The 12,790-nt window shown below is 56.5% G+C and overlaps 1 protein-coding gene across 2 annotated transcripts in view; it reads right to left on the minus strand.

Annotated features, from left to right (window-relative positions):
- PDGFRB (platelet derived growth factor receptor beta) overlaps positions 1-6,310 on the minus strand; it is a 32,146-nt gene extending 25,836 nt beyond the window's left edge. For both annotated transcript variants that reach the window (XM_077786676.2, XM_085591393.1), the window contains exon 1: positions 6,176-6,310. The gene's annotated coding sequence lies outside the window, so the exon portion shown is untranslated. The remainder of the gene's footprint in view (positions 1-6,175) is intronic.
- Positions 6,311-12,790: the final 6,480 nt, after the last annotated feature.

Below are 12,790 nucleotides of genomic sequence, written 5' to 3' on the forward strand. Positions count from 1 at the left end.
GTGCCAGGCAATGCCCTGTCCCTTGCTGCATCTCCTGCTTCTCACCCAGCTCAAATCCTGCCCACCTTGGTCTCCCTGGGGCAGACAATTTGTGCCGGGGCCATGGTGGGGCTGGCACTGGCTCATGGTGGTGCTGGCACTGGTCTGGGGTGGTGCTGGAGGCTGGGCAGTGTTTTGGAGCACAGCCCAAAGCCTGGCACTGTGCATGTCTGGGTATGCTCTCACGGGGTGTGGTGAGAGCAGCACAGAGGTCACAGCAGCCCTGTGCAGACTCAGGGCTCACCCCTTGTACTGCAATGACCCCCCCAGGGAGGTAGAAATGTGCCCTTGGGAGCATTTCAGCCCTTCCCAGTGCTCTTTTCCAATCTTTAAAATACCCAACACAGCCCAGCCAGGGCCGTCCATGACAGTCCCCTAATTTCTCTATTACCCGTGACAACAAAGACATTTTTGGGAGAACATCCCACGCTGTTTCACAAGCATGTAAACAATGCCAATTATGAACATGGCTGCAGGAACCCAAACATCCCCCTGCATCCCCCTGGCCCCTCCAACTGGACAGCAAAGCCTTGGGGCTGGCTGAGAGAGCTGGCTCAGCTCTCCTATCCCTCCACCCCCAAACTGCACATTTAGGGGTCCCATCCTGGGCATGTCAGACTGGATGGGGGTTGTTTGCCTTGAGCAGAGTCCCTCTGCTTATCTGCTGCTTCTCCCCACCAGAGCAGAGAAATGAAGGAAGCAGGGGACATGGAACCAAGATCAAGGACTGTCTTGGCTTCTCATCCCTTGTCCTGGCATTCCCAGGGCTTTCCTCACTCTGGTTCCATGGCTGCCAGAAAGCTGTGTCTGCCTTCCCATGGTGATTCAAGGGAAGCTCTCTGCTGGTGTCTGCACAGGGAGGAGAGCAGTCCCCAGCAAGTCAGCACCTCCATCACCTGCTCACAGCCACTGATCCGGGGTGGCTGCTCTGGTGGGGCCCAGGCTGGAGCCAAAGGTCCCAGCTGGCTCTAACTAACCACTAATAAGCTGTGAGGGGAGGGCAACAGAGGCAGGATGAGAAAAGGAACCATCCCAAGTCCCAGTAGGATGTAGGAGCTTTGCAAAGCCCCAGGAGCAGGCAGAGTCTTGTGGTTTTACCAGTCCAACATCGCAGCGAAGGCTGAGCAACCTGATCCTCTTGTGAGCATTTCCCTGAGATCTGCGGAGGAGGAGATAATCTCTGTGGACGCGTCAACTCCTCCCAGCTGCCTCCGAGGGACCCAAGCTTAATTGCTTTGTTCTGGGGTTTTAGACTCTCGTGGCTGGGATTAGGCACTCACCATCTCTGTAGTCAGGCACCCTTAGCCAATCTGCAAGGACTGGAGAAGAGCCTGGCACTGTGGCCAGGGTGGGAAAGGATGGAGCCAGCCAGTGCTGGGTGTGAAGGGCAGAGGCTGCTTTCAGAGGGGTTTTTGTTTGGCCCTGTTACTTCTGGATTGCTGAGAGGGGGCAAAATGCAATGTCTGGTGCAGCTCTTGGAGCTGTGAGTGGATTCTGCCCCCTCCTGCACAGGCTCACGTGTGGGGCAGGAAGATGAGGATGGTGTCACTTGGCACCAGGACTGCAGAGATGGATTATCTCCCCTGTACGCTCTGCCCAAGCAGTATAAACCGTTCTTGCCAACCTGCATGCAGGCTTCTTTATAATTTCTCCTCTCAGTCACAAATCAGAAATCAGCCCCCCTCTGCACCCATGCTCTGCAAACAGCCCCTACCCCCAAAACCTGACAGAACCTCCAGAGGAAAAGCTGAGGCAGGACTTGGCACCAGCAGCTGCCAGCACCCCCTGCCCTCCCCGAGTGCAGCTTTTAAATGGGCACGGAGTCCTGTTCCTGAATCAGACCATATTCTCCCAAACAGCTCCCAGGCTGGAGAAGGAAACTTGGCAGCTGCCTGTGGGGAGAGAGGAGGGGACCCCTCTCGTGGTGCCTGCAGCGCCCGGCCCCGAGGAAAGCAGTGTTTCTGTTCTCCACCATTGCCTGGCAAAGGCTGAAACCAAGGTGACTTCCAGTTTGGAAGAGGAGAATGAGCTTGCAGAGCACAGGGCTTGAAATGGTGTATTTTCTGCTGGCACCGGTTCAGACAAACCCACAAGCAAACATATTTTTTTGTATAAATAAGACAGTGTGTCTCGCCAGTTAAAGCAATTCAAACATGAATGTAGCAATTTAATTGGTGCCAATTGCTGGGTCTTGGTAGCATTAAGATTTCAGTCACAGCCGCTTTCACATGGTAGCTGGGCCGGAAGGGGGAAGGCAGAGGGCCTGGCAGGATGGGGCTGAGGAGCAGGACTGCCCATCTCCTGCTGCTTTGGGAGCATCACCGCTGTGCTGCCCATGGAGACCTGCCACCCTCTCTTCCACAGCAGGGAGAAGGTGCTCCATCTGTTTCCTGATGGATTTCCAGGGTTTAGCAATCAGTGCAGTGCCCTGATATATCCCTGCGTTCTCCACCCTCTCCCTGCTCCAGCTCCTCCACCCCACAACTCCCCACCAGCTCCAGCACACACTGGCTCTTACTGAGCCCAAGGAAGAGAGTAGGATGGGTGTGAGACAATTCCTGGCTGGATAAGCAGGTGCCCCTGCAGGTATGGCCTGGAGAGGATCAGTCCATCCATGGCTGCAGGACAAACACCACACACTGCACTGCCCTGGCTCTCCTGGCACCAGCCTTTCTGTGGGACTTTTGTGAGCTCCTTGCTCCCTGCAAAGGCTCCACACACCATGGTCCCCTTGTTGTGCAGGTTGTGGCTGCCAGGGAAGGGTGTGCCACAGCCCAGTGTGCACCCAGGGAAAAGCAGGCTGTGAGCACTGCACAGCTCCTGTTACCACACTGGGGGACAATGGGCCCGAGGGACCACCTTGCTCAGCACATTACCCATCCCAGCACCCCTCTGTGCATCCCCAGGATGTGTCCCTGGCCCAGCTGGGGCTGCTCTGTGTTCCCCGTGGTGCTGGAACGTGCTGCCCTTCCAGGAGAAGGTGTCTCAGTGGCAGCAGAACAGGGCAGAGGTGAGCTTGGCTTGGGAACCCTAATTAGCAATGGGGGAGAGGAGGAGGGGGAACACCGACCCCTAAAACAAGCCTCGTTATGTCCAATTTGCCTGGTGGAGCGGAAGGAGCCTCCTGGAGCTGCTCCAGCCCCTCAGGAAACAATACCCAGTCTATACCCCCCTCCCCCTGCAGCTCCCCTCCAGGGGATTTCTTTCCCTTGCTTAAAGTACAAACAAACAAACTCCACGAAGTGCTCAGCTCCAATTGCAGGGATAGGATACATCCAGCCAGCCCCAAGCCCACATGGTCCCAGCTCCTTCCAGCTCTGGGTCAAAGGCAGCCCTGGCTGCCAGCGCCGGCGGCTGTGCTCCCACGGGATTCAGCGCAGCACGGCCCCTCTGCCCCCTGACCTCTGCCACTGCATCCCGGGCTGAGCTTTGCTGGAGCCTGACACTGTGGCCAGCACTGCAATCCCATCCTACTTCCCATCAGACACCGAGGCCAAAGGAACCTTGAGGACCAGCAGAGAAGTCTCTGCCTGGAGCCTCTGGCAGCAGCTGGACACTTGGCCAATGCCATATCCAGCCAGTGGTCTCTTTTTGCATGGCATTACTCCCACAGCTAGAGAGCATTTCTTAATCTCAGCCTTCCTCTGGTGTTCACTGAGACAATCCTGTCTTGCTCTGCTCCTGCAGACAGGCTCGGTGCTCTCCTCTCCCTGAGAGAGTTGTTCTGAATGCCTTGGAAATCCTGTCACAGACCCATTGAAAATGAGGCTGAAAGAGATCATGGTGTTACTGTCCTGTGCCCATGTCTTCCAGCCAGAGCTTTCCCTGACGTGTGCTTTGAGACTTGTGATGCTGAAGGAACTCAGCCTTCTGTTTTAAACCTAGAGATATTCCTCCTAAAATCTCTTTTCTCTCTGTGATGCCTTTTCCTGTGCATGAAGCTGTGTGTCACCTTCCCACAACACCCAGTGACCAACGAGCCACATCAACCCCTCTCCCAGTCCTTTGCAGCTTCTTCTGGACATCTCATCATCCTCACTGCTGTCCCTGAGCCCATCCACTCCACACCTATCCCTGCTGAAGCACCTGGTGTCACTTGCTGGGGAGGACCTGCTCCATCCACCCTGCCTCTCTGAGCTGCCTCCAGCCATGCATCTTCCAGCGCATCCCTCAGGAAGAGCTTGGGTTTCCTGGCACCGTGCTGCAATCTGGTCTGTGTCCACTACAGCCACTCTGCTCGCTTCTGGACTCTGCTGGAGCTCTTGGCATCTCCTCACACACAGCTGCCCGCCCAGCTCGGTGCCACCCCAGGGTGCAGGATGTGTTCTCAGCCACCTCCCAGGTGGTTCATGCAGGGATTGCACAGGACCAAGCCCAGGCCAGAGCCCTGCAGCACACCACAAGATGTGCCCAGGACTGTGGACAATAAGCCATGGCTAACTTCTCCCGACTACAGTAGTGCAGCTGGCTGTGCTTGCTGCACACTGACCATGGGCACCCTGCACTCCCAGTCCTGGGCAGGGATGCAGGAGGTGATGCAGGGACAGGGACATGGGTGGCTGTTGTCTCCTGGACTGCCCCTTCTATGAGGACCCTCCATAGTCCTGAGCTGGAGGAAGGGACAGCCTGCTTTAGGAAAAGCCCTGTGCATGCTGTGACTTGGTGCTTGTCCAAAACTCCTATCCCCCCAATGCACTGACTGATTTAGAGGTGTTTCCTGGGCTCAGGGACACTGCCCAGGGTTGGTGGCTGCCACAGCAGCCAGAGCACACCCAAGCTTGGGTGACATCCCTGTCAAGAAGTGACTCCAAGCCTCATGTCAGACCCTGGCCAGGGCTGCCAAGCAGGGCAGCTGCCTGGCAGCTCCTCCTCCAAGCCAGCCTGGCCTGTGTCCTCTGCCAGGCAGAGACACGTCCTTGACACTGGCTCACACTGACCACATGAAACTCACTCCTTCCCCAAGAGCATGGGAGGCACAAGCATCTTGTCCTGCAGGGTGCTGAGGGGGAATGACCCTCCCAGCCACCCCTCAATGGCCTCTGGGAAGCACTGGGTCTCAACATTGCTAATCCTTTTCATCAATGAGAGATCTTCTGAAAAGATTTGGGAATGCCAAGCCTCTGCCAGCACAGGGTGTGCACACCAGACCAACTACTTTAAGCTACTTTCCCCATGCTTTAGCATAAACCCCACTTGCTCTGGGACCAGGACGGAAAAGCACAACATCCCTTTCCACCACAAATCCTGTTTTGAATGACTCCCAGTTGGCAGGTGAGTGCAGGAGCTGGATGGTCTAAAGCCACTGTGAGCACCAAAGCTCCGCAGGTCATGCTCACCCCTGTTCCTGGGCTGTCAGAGCCTCACTCCAGACCAGCTCTGCCCTGCTGGAGGCCCTCAGCTCTTGTGCTCTCAGGACAGCAGAGTAGCCGCCCACATCCATGCCTAGTAGAGTTTTACCAAGCTCTGCCCTCTCCAGTATGCAGCACTCCCAGGCACAGACCCTGGGCAGGGCTTGCACATGTCCCTCTCCATGCCACAGGCACAGGAGCCCTGCCATGGCCACAGACAGAGGTGACACGGTCCCTGGAGCAGCCTGATGGCCATGGGTGTGTTTGGACAGGCTGGCAATGACAGGGGTGACACTGCTCTGCACTCACACTCCGAAGGATATCTCACTGGCATGGCGAACAGCCTCTGACCTCTGCACACCCCAGCCCTCCCACAGCCACCATCCTGCAGAGCCAGGGCTAGCCCCAATCCAGGGAGAAGCAGAGATCACCTGGGCCCTATTCCCGCTGCAGTGGGGTCCCCCCTTCCTGTCCTACAGCCGCAGCATCCCCTCGCTCCTCTCAGCCATCCCCACCCAGGGGCTGGTGAGAGCTGATGCCGTGTTCCTTCCCGTGGGATGCCGGAGAATTCAGCTGCTTTCCACCAAACACCATCTCCCCAGGGCTTGGTGGGCGTTTCGGGCTGCCAACCCTTGGAGGGGAGCAGAGCCCCTTGCAGAGCAGCCGGGCCGGATCAGGGACAGGGTTCTTCGGGGCTGTACCAGGTCCAACACGACATTTCCCATCTGGAGAGCCAGAGCTGAGCAGGAGGGCGAGCCAGCCCCCGGGTGGGTGACACAAGAGCTTACCTTGAGCAGGGTCCCGCCAGCCGAGTGCCTGCGCCGCACGTCCCACCGGGAAGGCTCCGAAATTCCTCCCTCTCCTCCTCCAAACTCTCTATCTGCTGCCTGCTGAGGCTCTCCCTGCCCTCCCAGCCTTCCCCAGCTGGCAAGGCTTTTCCACTTAAAGGCGAAAGAGAGGGAAAGAAAGAAGTGGAAGGGAGGAGCGGGGGGAAAATAAAATAAAATCAAAAGGAGAGGCAAGGCTGTGCCAAGGCTGGGCTGCAGCCAAGCCCCTGCTCTGCTCCTCTAGTGCATCCGAGCAGTGCCCTGTGCCGCCCCAGCCCAGCTGGGAGGGGGCTCTGCCTCCTCGGACCCCAGCGTGGAGCAAAGCCCGGGGCCGAGGGATGTGCACGCGTGTGTGCGTGCGTGTATAAATAAAAGAGACCTCGGGAGGAGGAGAAGGGGGGAGGCTGCTTCGCCAATGAGGAGCGGAGCTCCTCCGACTTCCTCCCTCCACCCTCTGTGGGGACCCTTTGCGGAGCAGAATTTGCGATTAACGCCCGGCGGACGAGTGTGATGGGTGAAGGAAAAAAAATAAATAAATAAAAGGAGAAGAAGCCAAAGTGGCTGCAAGGAGAGGAGAGTTCTGCTGCGGGCTGAGATGGGGCGAGCGATGAGGGCCCGGCTAACAGGGAACAAAAGGAGCCCGGAGCAGCCCGACTATCGCCTCCTTAAACCGGAGGGAAGGAGCTGCCCTCTCCCTGTGTCTGCTTTCAATTCTGGCCTTTCCCTCTGTTTTCTTTTTCTTTTATTTTCTTTCTCTTTTTTCCCCCCTCTAGCCCCCCCCCCCCTCCCGTTTTTTCTTTTTTTTTTTTTTTTTTTTTCCCCTTTCTCAGGATATGAGGGGATGTTTAGAAAATCCACTGCCCACGCCAGCAGCTGACTCATGTTTTTATTAAAGAAGGCCTGCACTGAGCTGACTCCGTGTGCTCCCCCGATGCCTCCCTGTGCTGAGCTGTGCCGGCCCCGCCGCTCCTGGCCCCTGACCCCGACTGGCCACTGCCCCTTGGGGACCACCAACGCACCCTTGCAACTCTTCTTCTTTTTGGAAAGGGGGATAAAAGGCTTTCTGCAGCTGGGATGCTGCAGCGAGGGTGGGTTTAGCTGGGGATTTGGCGCTGTTTGGGCTGCTGAGGGCACAGAGCTGGAGAGGTGGCAGGAGTGGTCACCTCAGCCATGCCATCATCTCAGATGTCCTACACCCCTGCTGCCCTGGGGGATGGAATCCACGTGATGAACCAATTTTAAATCCTCCCAGCTTCTTAAGGAGTTCAAATCAAGTTTCTGAGAAACTTTCAGTAGGCAGAACTTTATCATGTGTGCAGAGTGGATTTTTTTCAATTTTTTTTAGCACTGTAACAAGGGACAGGTCATCTTTGGATGAAAACTGCCTTTGATCCATCAGTTCTTGCCAAGATTTTCATCCTGGGGATGCTTAAGGGTGGTCAGGCATTGGAACAGGCTGCGAAGGGAAGTGGTGCAATCACCATCCCCAAAAGTGTTCAGAAATGTCTAGATGTGGCACTTGGGGACATGGCCTAGTGGTGAAGATGATCTTACAATGATCTTACAGATCTTTTTTAGCCTTAACCATTCTGTGTTTCTCTCTGATCCAAACAAGAAATAGTTCAAAACTGCACTGCTATCCTGAAAAGATACCTGCCCATCTTCCTTTAATTTTCCTTTCTAAGAATTAAAAAGCCCTCTCCATGACAACACTGCTGAAATCTGTGTTTCTGCCTTTTTTGCAAGGCAGACTCATCCCCTCCTGCCAAGCTAGTCAATGCCTGCACAATGGCCACAGGGAATGATCCCCTGGCTGGACCAGCCCAAGAGATTTGCTGCTTACCTCACATTATCTCCATGTTTTCTTTTTATCTATCAAAAACCAAAGGGGAGGTGTTTATTCTGTGCAGCTGTGGAGTGTGAGGAGAGCCAGGCTGCAGCAGCCAGGCTATCCCTGTGTGCCACTCATGGCATGGGGCTGCTGTGCCTGGCAGCAGGACAGCTGCAGGAGGGATGCAGCCCTGGCTTGGAAGGATTCCCCCAGCTCCAGACCTGGTGGTGGCTGTGCCAGGGGCCCTGTCAGCCCCCGGGCTGAGACAAGCTGCTGTGCAGAAATGGAGGCAGCGAGCTGAGAGCAGCTCGTGTGGGGGGCAGGCAGCAGAGGGACGTGCTCTGCACATGGCTCTTCCCAGGGCTTTTCCCGAGGGACAAAGATGTGTCTGCTGGGTCCATATGTGGGGACCTAAGGGCTGCTGGGAATTGCTCAGCAGAGCTGTTTCCTGGCAGTGTCCCCGCTCCAAGGACGTGACTGTTCCAGGCAGAGTGGGAGAGGGAGAAACCCACTGCTGCAATCCTGCTGGGCCCCTTGCACTGGGGATGGGCTACCTGGGATGAGCAGGGGGTGGAAAAGATGACACAGACCATGCTTGAGGGTAGAGCATCATGAGCCTGAAGTGGGATGTATTTCCCTCAGTCCTTTGCAAACAGATGGTCCCAATACCCACTCCAGGCTGGGTCCAGGAAGAATCTGGCAAACAAAACCTCCCAGTCTTGCAAAGGCCAGGATTCATTGTTTGGGGATGCTGAGAGAGCCCTGGGGAGCCCAAAGCATCCCGGCAAGCACACGTCAGCCCACTCTGTACATCCCCAGGGAGCATCCGCAGCCGCACACTTTGTTTAGGAACAGCACGTTGGGGTTACAGCAGCTCCTGGGAAAGGCCAGCGCAGAGGAAGCACCAAAGCCAGAGGAACTCGCCTGTGCAAGTGTGGGGGTGGAGGGCAGCAGCTCTGCTACTTCAGCATCATCAGCCCTTCATTGCTCACCTCTATTTTTGGTGCTTCGTGGTGCTGCAGGACCCAGTGGTCCCCCTGGGGCTGGGACAGCTGCAGTGTGGGATGCCAGACCCCTCTCAGCTGAGATCTCCAGCCTCAATAAGCGTTGTTAAGTGCTAATGGGGGCTTGGGGTCATGTAGTGCAGCATCTCTGGTAGGGAAATCAACCACTGAAACAGGACATTCCAGGGTATTTGGTTTGCTCTTGCATCACGTGGATAAAAGCAGCTCTCTGAACTCCTGCCCCATCCCAGGCAGAGCTGGGACCACAGAGAAAAGCCCATATCCCAAGCCTGATATAGAGGAGAGAGACCAGAGCCAGGTGACCCAAGACAATGGTGGAAACAACCATGCTGAGTCAGCAACAGGTACCATGTGCCAGCAGGTGACAGGCAGGTACGAAAGAAGCAGCAGGTGCTGGCCTACCCCACTCCTCTGAAGGTTTGATGAGGGCCAGATTTTCTCCAGCTTCAGTTTTTCAGAGCCTCTATCAGTTCCAAGTCAGCCCAGGAATTTCAGCGTTGCTCTGAAGTGGTGTGAAGCTGCAGAGCACAAGAGAGGAGTGGCGGGTGCCAGGGAGCACAGCACCACATCTGGGCAGCCCATCTGCTGTGGCAGCTGCCAGCACATGCTGCTGGCTGGGTGCAGCCCCTGGGCCCTGCAGGGAGCTGCCCCGAGGCTTCATCCAGCATCTCTAAAGCTCTGCCCTGAGGAGCCTGTACCGTGTGTGTGTGTGTGTGTGTGTGTGTGTGTGTGTGTGTGTGTGTGTGTGTGTGGTCCTGCTTGCACTGGGTGGGTGACACCAGTGCCCAGGGAAGAAGGGGAGGCAGAAAGGGCTGGGCTTCTTCCAAAGTGAGTGCATGCCCAAGCATAACATGATGGGAAGCATCCTGTGGAGTATCCTGCAGCATTGCCCAGCACTGGGAACACTCCTGCAGCACTGGAAACCCTGGCCATGGACACCACAGGGTGCCAGCAGTGTCAGGAGGTAACACTGGGCTGTACCCATGTATTGTGCTGTGTCCTTAGGGGTGCTGGCCCATTGCCTACATCCTCTGGGCTGGGGCACTGGGAGGAGGCAGCAGCCAAGGACGATGTTATCCCGCTGCCTTTCCCCACCTCGGGGCCTTTCCGACCCCATCCCACGCACTCCTCCTCACCCCCGCCACGAACCTTGGTATTAAATGTGCTCGGCAGAGCCCCGGGAGGCAGCGACAGGCTCCTGGGTGAATACTAATAACGGTGCCGTCCGCTGGCCCCAGACTTTCCCACACATCTGCAGCCACTTTAATGTGGGAATTGTTAACCCTCTGCTTTCCCCGTGCCCGAAACACAGCCAAGGAGTGAAATCAGGACGCTCGCCAGCAGTGCAGGGGGGTCACACACCCAACCCACTGAGAGCAGGGCCCACACATGCTGGGAAGCAGTGAGGGCTGCCAGCATGTGTCCCTGTCCCCAGTGCCCTCTTGAGAATTGTCAGTTTGTGGCATTTGCATTTGCCAAGAAAGCTGATCCAGATCCCAAGGAGCATCACTGAGCCCTGGATGGGGAGAGGGGAGCTGTGTGGCAGCACATCCATTTGGGCTGTCCTGGTCCATCTCTGGGGATCAGCTCTGCAGACTCTCCTCAGCTTGAGGACACAAGTGACAGCACAGGGGTGGTTCAGGCATCTGGGGAGAGCCAAAGGCCACACACGAGTCTGCAGTGGAGCTGAGGGAGATGAGGCAGGGGGCTGTCCTCTGCAAGAGGGTTGCACTGATGTCTCCATTGCCAGAGAGGAGGGGTAACTCTTGGGGCATTCAGGATTTAGGGAATGACTGAAAGCTCCTGGCTGGACTGGGATATGAGTGGGGCCATGCAGCTCTGGGATATGCTGGTCTGAAGCCACAGATTTGCCTTTGGGAGCAATAGGAGCTGGAGGGAGTGGGGAGGTGGTGGGACAGAAGGCTGTGGGGGAAAAGGGGAGCAAGGGGAGACATCTCCTTGACTCTCTGTGGGCATCTCCAGTTCCTGCAGAAACCATGGTGGGGTTCAGAGCAAGCTGTGGACAAGGCAGGACTTGGTTTCCCACATTGAGTGCCTCCTCCATGGGAGCAGGAGCTGATGGGATGGTGTCCCTGCTCTATCTGGGGTAGCTGCATGCAGCCTGGCCCCAGGGACGTCCCAGCCCTCCTCCTTCCAGGAGATGGCATCACTCGATCACGGATAGCAGCACCGAGCCCCAGGGAGCATCCAGGGAGCCCTGACTGCTCTCCCTCTCCACTTCATCTGCCTGGTTTCTACCAGGAATAGCAGGTCTGAAGGACTAGGGGTGGTCTGCAGGTTGGGTGCATTTCTGGGGGTCTCTAGGGTGGATGGAGGGGGTACTGCCACCTGCTCACACCCAGCTGGGGACCCCAGGGGCTCATCTGGTCACCCATGGGACCCCAGTGCAGGTGGCATCCTGAGGCACTGAGGGTCCCCCTCAACCCCCTTCAGCCCCAGTCGAGCAGCTGAGATGCTCCTTGGGGAGCCCGTGAAGGGCTCCTCATCTGGCTCCTCCACAGCAGAAACTTCACCACCAGTAGTAAATGGGTCAAAGAAAGGAAGAAGAGGGAAGTTTTTGTTGGTGGGTCTTTATGGCCTAATTGTCCTCCCCTTTGCCCACACTGAGGGAGATCCTGCTCAGCTGTCAGAGGGCACCTGGCCATGCTGTGCCCTGCCTAGCCTGTCACCTGCTCCCCTGGGGAGGATGCAGGTGTGGGCTGCTGCCCCAGAGCCCTGAGCCCCCCAGCACCCAGGAGCTGCCTGAGCCCTTGGCATTGGCTCCACAGACTGGGAAAAGGTAAGGGGAGGCTGGGCTCCCTGTCACTGCCCGTCAGAAACAGCCAGTGGCAGGAATAACCCCAGTCCCTAAAACTGGGGGTGCAGCCACCCCTGGGATGGGACCCAACAGCCACCTGTGTTCGTCTGTGTTCTACCTCCCACCATCTGCTCAGAGGGAATTTTCTTATTTTTTTTTCCCCACTTCCTGAGCATCTTTGCTGATGGAAGGAAGAAGAAGAGTAGGGTGGCCTTGACTCTCTACACAGAGCCATGGCTGTACTGAGATATTGGGGGAAATCCAGGATAGATGGGGTTATATGGCACATCAGGCAATCTGAGCTGAGTGCTGAGCTGAGATCATCACTGGGTGGGACAGTCATGACAGTCACCTTTGTCACAAGGGAGGGACCTGGGACAAGGCTGAGCAAGGGGTTGGGGCCCCTGGGGGCCCAGAAGGGATGCTGCAAAGGGCTCACCTCTCCTGGTGCCTCCAGCCATGCCAGGTTTGGGGAAGCAGAATGCAAGTGATGCCAGCTCTGGGGGTGATTTCCCATTGCTGGGGGTTTACCCATCTCTGTCCTCATAAACCAGACCCCTCACCTCCTACCCATCTTCCCTGCATCTCATCCTGGCACCCACCCTTGCAGGAAATGGATGTAGCACAGGGGAATATGTGCACCCTGTTTCAGGTAGAACAGGGGCTAGACCAATGGGATGAGGTTCTTGGGACTGACACAGACCACTGAGGGTCCAAAGCGCCATGACAGAGGTTTTATCCTCTCCTCTCAATGTCATCCTTAATTTTTCCCCCCTGACTCCTATTATCGAATTCCAGGTTGGTTCTGTCCCAAGAGGGTGAGGATCATCCTTGCCCTGCTCACATTTCTAGCAGAGATGTTGCAGAGAAAATGACAGAGGGTGTTTTGCCTTGGGGAAGTG

Source organism: Lonchura striata, chromosome 13 (assembly GCF_050655825.1).
Source record: "Lonchura striata isolate lonStrDom1 chromosome 13, ASM5065582v1, whole genome shotgun sequence".
Lineage (NCBI taxonomy): Eukaryota > Metazoa > Chordata > Aves > Passeriformes > Estrildidae > Lonchura > Lonchura striata.